Source organism: Columba livia, chromosome 3 (assembly GCF_036013475.1).
Source record: "Columba livia isolate bColLiv1 breed racing homer chromosome 3, bColLiv1.pat.W.v2, whole genome shotgun sequence".
NCBI lineage: Eukaryota > Metazoa > Chordata > Aves > Columbiformes > Columbidae > Columba > Columba livia.
In genome coordinates this window covers 49222192-49233613 of record NC_088604.1, presented here as the reverse complement: position 1 = coordinate 49233613, position 11422 = coordinate 49222192, and the positions used below count along the sequence as shown (strand labels likewise).

The 11422-nt window shown below is 44.5% G+C and overlaps 1 pseudogene; it reads right to left on the bottom strand.

Moving 5' to 3' along the window:
* The window catches only part of LOC110364551 (histone-lysine N-methyltransferase SETMAR-like), a 64882-nt pseudogene that overhangs the window by 28241 nt on the left and 25219 nt on the right, over positions 1–11422 (bottom strand).

Sequence of the window (11422 nt, the reverse complement as noted above, 5' to 3'; positions counted from 1 at the left end):
TATATTGCGTCAGCCTTTATTATTGCTGGGAACAACGGAAGAATAATAACTGTTGGGTAACGCGAGTTTTCCTTAGCCCGTCTTGCATAAAGACACTGTCTTCAATTAGAGGACTCTCAGATCTGAAATCTCTGGAGTTCCATTTCCTTACAGCTCAGCCCCTAACACCTTCAGCATGTTGCAGCAATAGCCCACAAAAGGAGAGCTAAATGCTTGACTACGTGTGTGCTGTCAGTACTACAGAACACTGCAGTGTTTTTTATAGCAGGCCTTTAGCTTCATTACTGCCCTTCAGCCCTTATTTAAAACAGAGCATGTCAAAGGACAACTGGCATTTGGAAAGCCAGCGACTGTTAAGAGAAATAACATTGATTCCTACAACTTGTATGCAATACAAAACAATAAAATAATCAAAGATGTTGGAAAACCACAGGGTGTTGGCAACCAGGAAGGCTCAACAACATCACACCTGCAAAAGTGTGTAGATTTTTTTACAGAGTACATAAGTATGACTTTGGTGAGGGTTCTTTTTTTTTGAAACTGCCTTAACCTTACTGAGATAACAGTGGATCCTGTTGGTTTAAAGTTCTGCAGCCCTTGTTCTTTGGAGCAGCTCTGACACAGAGCTCTTCATGCCTGCTCAATGCAGGCTCATTCCAAGATCCTCCTCAGCTTTATAATTTGTTATAGAACAACCCAAATGCAGCTTTACAAAGAAGTACACGTGTTTAGCTGTCCGAAAAGTAAATCAGCCCAGAAGCTGATACTCCCATTACATTACCCAAATTATTTAATTAGCTTTCCATGAAGGTGGTGCCAGTGTGGTGTGTTGATACCTGACGTGGTTTGTTGTGGTCATGAGAAACAATTGAAGAACCACATTGCAGATACACTGAGATTTTCCTTTAGCAGGATTTTGCATAAAGAGTTGCAGCCATTTAAGAGAACTGGGAGAAGGGTGTACCCAGTATTGTCAGCTCTTATAATTTTGATTGTGGTATGTGCTGTGCTCCTTACAACTCCAATTTCTGAAGGGAAGCTCAACAACTGAAACAGGCTAATTCCTGCCATGCCAGCAGCTTCCCGACAGGGCACAATAAAATCATGTTTGGTAGTGCTACTTTTTGCTAACTACTTGCATGTGAGGAGGGGGATTCCATTTTCCACGTGATAAAATGAAAAACTGAGCATCCAATTAAAAGAATAACTTTCTAGTTTATGGTGACAAGCCTAAATCATGACAGAAGTCCTTCTTAAAAGGTCAACAAAGTGAAGACAAAAGGGGTGGGATGGGGGTACCTAAACATCAGCATTTAGGGTCACGTGGAGTGCCCGACAAGTCTCCTGAAGTGCTGTGGCGTATCTGCCAACTCAGTATGGCTGTCTCTGGTATTTTAAGATATCTGAAGTGTTTAAACACTGTGAATTAATCTGCCTTAAATGGCTTCTGGGCCCCTTTGCCAATTTCTAGACATTTAACAGGTAGAGTCTCAAAGATATCAAGTGCCTACAAGTTTCACAGCAATAATTACTTAAGCAAAGGTACCCCAAACCTGCACGCTGCGGAGGGAGAGGCAGCAGGGGTTCAGGCCTGTGGAGGTCAGTTCTCAGAGAGAAAGCTGGTCACTCTGCTCCTGGCTGAGGCTGGCAGGGGGCTGGGAGGGCTTTTGGGGTGCGCAGCCTGGGTAAGGCTGGAAGAGAGAAATCTGGAGGGAATGAGGCTGTGTCAGTTTTGCTGCTTGCAAAGCAGCACATTAGGGAGTGCAGTTAAGCATTCAAAATGATTAGCAAGGCTGGGTAGTAAATTCCTTTCATCATTTTGGCTGTCATCCTAAAATATGTGCTCTAGATTTACCACAGATTTGCTTGGTTTGGGCCAGGGAATTTCATTAAGTAACTCCTGCATCATGTGATACACAAGGTCGCATTAAATGGTCCAGTGATCATTTCTATTCTTCTGTTTCAACGATCCTTTTCTGAAAAATAATGATAGCAAAGTGAGGAAGAAAAACTAGGTATCGGTTTTTAGTAAGTACAAAGAGCCCAATCTATTTAACTGCTGGGGCATTATTTTTTTTTTAATTGAATAATAATTCCCAGGATTCATTGATCTTTACATTAGTTAGAGCATCCTACAAGGACAGAAACCATGATGGGGAAAGTGTGAGTAATGAGCTAGCAACCTAGTGAATCATTTCCCCTAAAGCTTTGTATTTGTAGAGAGACAGATGGTGGGAGCTGTGAAGAGGGAGAGGGAGGAGGAAAGCCGTTTTTTGCAAACAACAAAAGTAGGGTTAGAGGACAGTGAAAAAAAAAAGAAACTATCAGCAGGATCAGCAGGTATGGGAGAAGAAGAGGCTGAGAATACACTGGCTGTTTCAAAGCTAACACATTAATGTTAAAATGGAGTAGGGTTAAGGGAAAATACAGGAATGAAATTACAGGGAACAAAAGCTTTGTGGCCAAGAGGGAAAAAAGAGCTGCCCTAAAAATATATTTGTAGGTGAACTCTTGAGTCAGTTATTAACTTCAAGTGTAAATAATGGGGAAGGTCTGAAAGTATGCAAGCCTCCCTCTCACAGGCTGGCAGACCTGCCCAGCTGGAGCTGCTGAATGGCAGGTACCCTCAGACACAAAAGGCATCGCTTGAACAGCAACAGTAGCACCGGGGGTTTCTCTCACAGCGCCTCCACATTTGCAAGGGGCATGTGGGAGAGGAAATACACTGTCCCTCGTGGAAAAAAAAGAAGCAAAGCGAGAGAGTTACAGACTTAACATTGAGATGAGTGAAGCATTAAGACAGAGATCACTGCTTTGCGGGCTTGCCAAAGCTCAGATGACATGAATGCATGTAAAGGTTTTTTTTTTAATGCAAGTCACCCGAGTGACAAAAACATAGTTGTAAAGTTCATCCCAGTTAAGCTAGATCGGCCTCTCCAGCAAGAGAAGTGTACGGCGGTTCTGGTACAAAGTTAATCCAATACAGCCTTGCACACAAGACATGAAATGCTGCCCTAAGGGCTCATTTTCTCCTGATTTGCTCTTAACTGCCATCATTTGGTGTCATTTAAGAAAATAAAGCAGCAGACATCCCCACAGCCTCTCTGGGACCAGCAGCAAGGCAGATAACAAAGCTATCTCACTGAAGGGCACCTTGCTGGGAGCATGCCCCTTCCTCATCTCCAGCCACAGACCAGGTACTGCAGGTACAGGAGACCCAGGCATCTTAATAACAGCATCAGTTCGGGCAGCAAATTTGGGCAGTGTGGTCAGGGGAGCTCCACAATGAGATGCACTGGTAGAGGAAAATGAGCAATTGCCACTATTCATCATGCTTCTGGGTTGTCAGATTGGAGGTGCTGGTAAAGCTGAGGGGGATACCTGGTCTTAAAAGAGACAGGGTGGGGGGGAGGAGGGGAAGCTATGTGGCCTTGCAGTGCAAAAGGTCTGCTGTGGTAACAAAGTAAAACAAGTCTCAGAGAGCTTCCTCCCCCTCAGTGTGCAGAACAGGTACACGTTATCTTCTAAAGCAAACATCTCTCTTGTTATGCTTTGGCTTTAATTTAACAGGTTCCCCCATGCCCACACCTGTGGAAATCTGCCACTGTTTAATGCATGTTTGCGAAACAGATGGTGCCTGGAAGGTCACAGCTTTCAGGAGCCTCCCCCTCCACCATTCTTTATCACGACATTGCTGCAGGGAAGCACTGCCATAATAACAAGTTCACAGTATCAGTGGGTTGGTGCTGCTCCTTCTCCCCAGTCCCTGACAAGGGTCTTCTGAAGTTCAAGGCTGGCACACAGCACAGCAGTATTATTAAAGATGCCCACTGTGTCATTTCTGCTTGGGCTGTGCCAATAGCTGCTCACATGGGTCCCCATGATCAACATGAACCCTATTGGTACACAAACATCTCACAAAAGCCACTTGCAAAGCCCTCTCTGAGACGCCAGGCACCTCATGTACACACCTCTCCCACTTTGTCTAACACTATTATATTTAGTGGACGAAGAACAATATCTCTATTTGTACAATATTTGTATTAAAGCAGTTATTGCTATCAGTGAGAGGTGTTCTCTGGTCTGTGGGAGAAGCACACCCGGAGAGAGGTGTCCATTGGTGTCTGCTCTGAGCCACGGCCACAGACGGGCACTGGATGCTGCTGCCCACACAGGCAAAGCCAAACCAGCCCCCGAGGTGCCAGCCCATGGGAGGAGACAGCAGAGTGGCAGCCTCTCCAACGCCAGCTCCAAATTAAGCCAGGAGTAAATTGGAAGAGCTCAGCCCCACTCCAGCCTTTGGAGCCCTGCCTCAGCCTGATCACAGAGCTGTGCACAGACTGTGTGTCCCTGCCGGCAGCCAAGATCACCTCCAAACAAACAAAAAAAATCTAAAACTAAGTTTCCGAGCCTGACCAGATCTGTCAGCTAGACTACATTTCAAGGGCTTGCTGGTGTAGATGGGACTACACAAATATAAACGCACCTATCCTCCACTGTGGCTCTGGGCACTGCACACCATTGTGCAGATCCATGCAAGCTGGAAGAAACACCACCAAAAGCAAATGCTGGTGGGTTTTTTTGTTTGTGTTTTTTTTTTTTTTTTTAAATTTGCTCTTCACTGAAAAGTATCGGGGACTTTTCTAGTTTCTAGGGAGGAGAGGCAAGGTCCTGCATGCCCACATAACCCTTGGGTCAGGGGAGCTTCACAGCAACTTCTGAAGCCACCAAGCCCATGGGGCTAATGGACGGATCCAGGGAATCTCAGGTGAAACACAGAGGCACCCAGTGGGTATAAATCCCTGCAGGACTGGCTGTTGTGGAAAGGGGTGGCCCAAATCCTGCCAGGGAGTACATGACTTCCCAGCACCTGGTTTGCAGTTCGGCAGATGAAGTCCTCTCTGTTTTATCATACCAGTCTTCTAAGGGAGGTTGGGAATGCACGTTGTGGGAAAGCTCCAGAGAACCACAGAAGCGTGGGGCTGCGGAAAAAGGTACTGTAATGGCAAACACGGGACAAAAAAACAAACCAAAACAAAACAATTACAAAATAGTTAATAATTAAAATTGATTTTTAAAAAAATCATGACCAGCATCACCTGCACTGAGCTCATTCTGGCTGAATTCTGTCCTTTGGATATTCCACTTTTTTTCTAAAGGAGTGTATTCTGGGAATACTCTCTTGGAGGCTTTCTTCAAAGCCACCTTCCTTTACCTGAGCTGACAGTCCTTACAACATGTCTGTTCTGTTTTTCGTCAGCTGCCTTCAATGAAAATCTGCTATATGTGATGCTTTGTGACTGGTACATTCGGCACTGCAATGCTCTTATGTGCCAGCCTCGGGCTGCAGGTGCTGCAGTCCACCATTAAAAAGCCTGCAGTCTTTAAAGGACGCGATTTAGTGAGAAAGACTTCTAAGCAGATAACACTACTGGGGATTGAGTTGAATGGCCCAGGAGCAGTGAGTGCATTAAAGAGTCTTTCATCCCTAGGCTGGGAGAGAGAACGCAGCCCAGTGTGGCAGTGAGCAAACCCAGACAGGTTGGTATCTGGCAGCATCACTTCAGTTCTCAACAGGTTTCCTGTGCATTTCACTCATGTGTGAATGCATGCAGCCAGACGCACACTACATCCATCATAGTCTTCCTCCCAGATCTTCCCTCCAAGCAGGTCATGCAGAGACACTGAGATCCAGCCTCAGCATCCATACGGGCACTAGTGCTTCCTGAATGCCAAATTAACACTATGCCATGGACAACTGACCATTTCTCTTTACAGCAGACTAAAAATAATTCTACCAACCGTGATTCCAGATGCTCAGAACTAGCTTTCCCCATGGACAGGGCAGTGGGTCAGGCACTGAAAAATCATTTGGAAAACAGAAGTTCTATCCTCCACTTCGCTACTGCATTGCTACAGACAGCAGAAAGTTATCGACTCACTCTGCTCCAGCCTCCTCACCTAAGAAGCTGAGACAACAACTGGCCACTTAGGTAAAGTTATTGGAGACTTACTGATGAAAGTACTATGTGCATACAAACAATATTTATTTTTATGGGTCCATTCTCCTTCCAGCCTTACAAGAGAGACATTTTTTTTCTTGAAGCACCAGCTGTGTAGAAGCTGAAACAGGAGAAAGCCAGCAGTAAGACTGTCCCAGAAGAGAGATGAAGGAGGGCTCTTTAAATGGGCACAATAGAAACCAAGAAGGCAGACAAGAGCACAGCAAAGAAGTGAGGAGGAGGAAGGGAACTATATTGTAATGAAATCGAATGAAGTAGCAAAACTAACCAGCTAGCATAGACTCATCTTTTTTTTGCTTCATACTTTATCTTAAAACAGGTAAAATAATTTAGCATTTACTATTTTTAAAATGAAAAGACAAAAGACAGAAAAACAGTTGTTTCGTCCAGGCTTCTGTATCCTGTTTTAACTTATTAATTAGAAAACAACCAACTAAAGCAGCAGAGATCCTCCTGAGGACACAGCCATACCAACACCAACTTGCTATATTGGCATATCACCATATCAATAGTAAAGAGACTGATGGCTGCAACAAGATAAGACAGTCAGGTACAAAGCACATGGAACACAAAGAGGTTTCCTCTAGCACAAGGAATAAAAACTGCACATCTCAAACCCTCACATTTGCTGATTGATGCAGTCCAGACTCCTCGCTCACTCCAGACTGGAGTTAATTACTCCCAGGAGTAATTAACAAGTTGAATTTTAAAGGTCTGGGCTGGACGGGCTTTGGCATTGGAGAGATGGGTTTCACCGTTCTCACAAGGCAATGCCTGGACAACGGCATGAGTTTTGTGACCTGTTTCACAGGAGCTATGCTAGGGAAAACCAATCACCCACATCAAACCAGCTTGGGGTTTTTCGTTTCTGTTGTCCATATCTCTCAGGCCTGCACACTTCCCTGTTTTGGATGTCTTACAGAGTAGCTTGTCTTGAACTGCTCGATGCTCCTTGTCCTAATGGCAGTTTCTGGCACAAAAAAAAAGTTTATCTGGAGACCCACATCAGGCTCAGCCTGTGCATCCCCACACAAATTCAACATTTGGTCTGGTGTGATCCTGTACTGCCTTCACATGAGCTTGGGAGCTGAAAGAAGAGCTGTAGCCGAGCAGCACTATCATATGGAGACAGGGTGGTGTTTGGGAAAACCATTCAGGGTATTTCTGCACAAAGGTTGGTCCAAGCCCACATATGTGGTTGTAGCCAAACGGGTCTTTAGCAGACAGGAAGAATGCACGCCTCTACAAAATGCTGTCTGTGAAACTGCATCAACAAGAAAATACAACAAGTGCTAGAAAATTTGGTGTCACATTGCTTGTGACAGAGCTCAGTTACAATGAATGCCTGAGGCAAAGCAACCCCAAACCTGCCTGCTCCCTATCACCAGAACAGCTCCTAGGTACATCACAGGGGACACACACTTATCCTACCAGACGTGCAGTGTACAAACACAGGTTGCAAACAGCATGTCTGCGAGCTCCTGGCTTGTCAGACAAGTGTCAGTATCTCAAGCCCCAGTGCCTGCTGGGATTTAGCAGGCTTTCAAGGCATTTTGCATCAGCCTAGATATTGGCTCTGCTAGTATTATGCAGCATATGTGCTACTGCCCAGCTAAAAGCATGGTTTCAGTTCTGATTTCTCTCTTTCTCATATGCTTCCATTAGCTAACCTCTAATCAAAAGAAGCAAATAATTTCTCACATGTCGCCTGTATTTTACAACATTAGAGCCAGCTACATAGGTAACTGCTCTGTGGCTAATGCTGAAAACCAGAAGGGTCTTCTTACGAAGAGCTTACAGTCTGACACTCTTATCTGGGATTTGAGTGGCTAACTAAAATCCTTTGCAAATTATCTGTTGCTTCTTTGTAAGCCCGCTTCCTTTCTTTACATCTGAATTTGGACTGGGGATAATGAACTTCCTGTATCATAGATCGGCATACAAGGAAACTCATTGTACACTCACCAAGGAAGAATATATCAGTAAGTAGCTTATAAGGCAGCTCTGAAGGGTCTTGTTAGAATGACTTATTATCTGAGTTTCAGTGGTTTGATTAAGTGGATCATGTGATAAACACTTATAATGAACTTCTTCAGATGCTGCCAGGGGAAGCCCAGCAGATAAAATGCTGAATCCCACGGCATTGCTTTCTGCATAACAAACTGGTTACAAAGATGGAAAAATCATGCAATTCACTGGCTGCTGCTCCTACTCAGGACAGCACAACAGTGTTATACAATTTTCTCTCTGCTGCCCCAAATGAAAATACCCTTGCTACTAAATCCAGTTCAAACTAGTGCAATTTTCCTCCTACAACTCACCAGGCAGATTACAGCTAAATATAACCACTTGCAAGCAATTCTAGTCAAGCTTCTGAGTGATTTGTTTCTTATTAAAGAAAATGAAACAAAAACAAATAAACAAACAAACAAAACCAAAAACAGCTGAAAAAAACCTGGGCATAAACTCACGAGTAACATATGCTAGTTTCATTTGTTCAAAAAATATTTATCTAAGTCAACCTGAATCACCACAGGGCAAACCTCCTTTCATTGGCAACAGCAAGAGAGGTCAAAGAGCAAGCCATGTTCAAGAGCATCCCTTGCAGTTTTGGCCAATACCTCTAGGACCAATGACCAGGGTAAGATACCAGCACCTGCTATGCTCTCTCCTCACCCCCAGTCAGCAGCTCGTTGTTTCTCCTTCTCAGCAGCACAGTCCCTCCTTCAGCCCTCTCTCCCACATTGTCTCCATGCAACAAGCTACAGTGTCCCTGCAAAAGGTATTCTGGCTCAGGGATGAAGCCTGGGATGTACTTTTTCCTGACCTGTCAGTCAGCATGAATTATGATGCTGCTTCTGCAAGGCCAGTGCTATATCCTTGACCAAGGTATCAGCTGCAGCAGGTGTGATGGATGGGATGCCTTTAATAAAGTCCTGGGACTGAGATGAGGGAAAGACCCCAACAGCCTCTGCACCCTGACTAGCAATACCCATGTGCTCCTACTACCACAGGCAATGGCTGCTTGCACCAGGATATGTATGTTGGTCTGGTCCAATACCTGATTACAATAACTGTAAAGGCTCTGCCACACAGAAAAGGGCTAGGAGCTCTGCTGGCACTTCCAGGTGTCAGAGGAGAAGGGGCTGGGTATGGTACTGCTGTCAGTGAGCATGTGGAGAAGATACACAAGTGCTGGGCTCTAAGTGAGGTAACTGGTTTTACTTGGGATGCTTAATTCAGTAAAGCGGTGGTGAGGGCAGGATGATGCCCTTCCTTTTAGCTACTTACTGACACTGGGTTTCCCTCAGTCCAGATCCCAGACTTTACAAAGTGGTAGCTGAGATGGCAGAACCTGCAAGGCCAGCCCCTGGTAATGCCTGTCCTCAGGCTACCTCACTCCATATCATCCCACTGAGTAATCAGCTCTTCAGGGTCACTGGGTGAATCACCTTAAACAGAAATGCTTTGGGAGTTCAGGTGTCGGGAGAAATGAGAAGGTAAAGGGTGGAAAACAGCATGTCACCTCAGCAGCTCTGTGCTGCACATCAGCAGTAGTTCTGACGTCTGTCAGTGATGCGCAGTGGAACCAAACTGGCAGTGCTAATTCCCCTACCACACTTACAGCCCTTGCATCTCCCTCTTGCTCTGCAGCCGTACTGCACAAGGCAAGGGTGCCGGGCCTGGCACAGAAGTGCAGTGACTTGTGCATCATCATTAGAAAACCTGTATGGCCACAAGGCTGCTTTTGCACAGTGCTTTGGAGAACGACCCTGGTTACGGCTGGCATCTCACTGTGCTCCTCACTCTGTCTGCTTCTCATGCACACGAGCAGCCCCACACCACCTGCCCCTCGTACTGAGCAGCGTGTTAAACCATCCCACTGACTCCCAATGTATTAAGTCACTAGACGTGCACAGATACGCAGACAAGCGTGCAAGTCAGACCCTGTGCTTGCAATTTGCATGGACGCTAGAGCTGGCCCAGAGATCCCACCAGGAGCGGCTGTCATAAAGACACCTCGGGACGAAACACTTGCCAGATGAAGAACACACACATGAATACCAAACTGGCTTGTCAAATGAATCAGAGCATCAAAGAGGTGAGAGGGGATGCCTTGGCCCCAGGCTTGACCCACCAGAATACTCAACCATCAGTTCCGCTTTGAGGAATGGTCCAGTGGTTATGGCATCTTACAGAAATCCTAGGGGATGGCTAACACTGTTTTTTTTCAAGCAGCCAACCTGTAAATACAACAGCAGTTTAAAATGTACATCAAGCTTTGTATATCAACTTTCCTATGCACCATTGCTAGCCATTAAGTTTCCCTAGGTCATGTTATTTTTCAATTAATGGGATTGCACAGGTGTAACCAAAGGGATAATATGATACTAACCAGCTCTCATCAATTGTGATGGCATATGAGAAAGAGGGTCTTATCTTGATTTATTTTACAGACAAAGGGAACTCATGCAACTAATAGTGAGAAAAAAGGTATCTTTCTATGCAATCAGTAAGAATCAATAACAATAACAATACCACTATTAGACTCAGTCACCAGAGAACAATGGAATTTTAATTCTGTAAACCAAGTGAAAATTTGTTCTTTATTTTGTTTCTACTTGTCAAGGAAGACTCCTGGATATGTTGGCTCATTGTCTTTAATCACATTTTGGTATTTTGAACTGAATATACTCCCCCAAAGCATTCCCTTCAATTCTCCTTGCAAGTTTGGTACTTCAAATAAGTTACGGATGTTGGACATGAAAGGACTTTTTCCCCCACTTCACACTTAAAACAATACAGGTAAAAATCACTTTATTTTAGGAAGCAATAAAAAAGGAAAAAAGCCAGTCTGATTTTTGTGTTAAATCTGTGTGTCCCAAGCTCTGTGTGCATGGTTTTATGAAACTGAACCCCTGGAATCCCCCAGAACTAAAGGAAACTTTTGAAACCATGAGGCCTACTGAAGCTAGGTATTCCAGACACAAAATCAGGCTACAGTAGTTCATTTTTCACTCATCTAGTACCACATAATCCTATTACAAAGGTCTGTCGTGAGACTTCAAATATCTAGCAGCCAGAGAGCAACAGTGAGCATTAAGCAACATTTCTTTCCGATTTACTAACCTTTACCATGTCTCTTCCTTCTACATGACAGGACAGACAAAGGCATTTGTGGTTTAAACCACGGACCCCAACCTATCCACAATCTAGTCTGAAATTTTGAATTGGATCAATTTGGAGTACCATTTGGTAGCTGGTTTTTTACTACTCTCATACTTGTATGTAGTAAATATCGTCCATAGATTTCCTGTGTAGGCCTGTCCCCAGGGACTGAAAACCTGGTGTATACAACTCATAAATAAAGCTAGTGAGACATGAACAAGAAAAAGCAT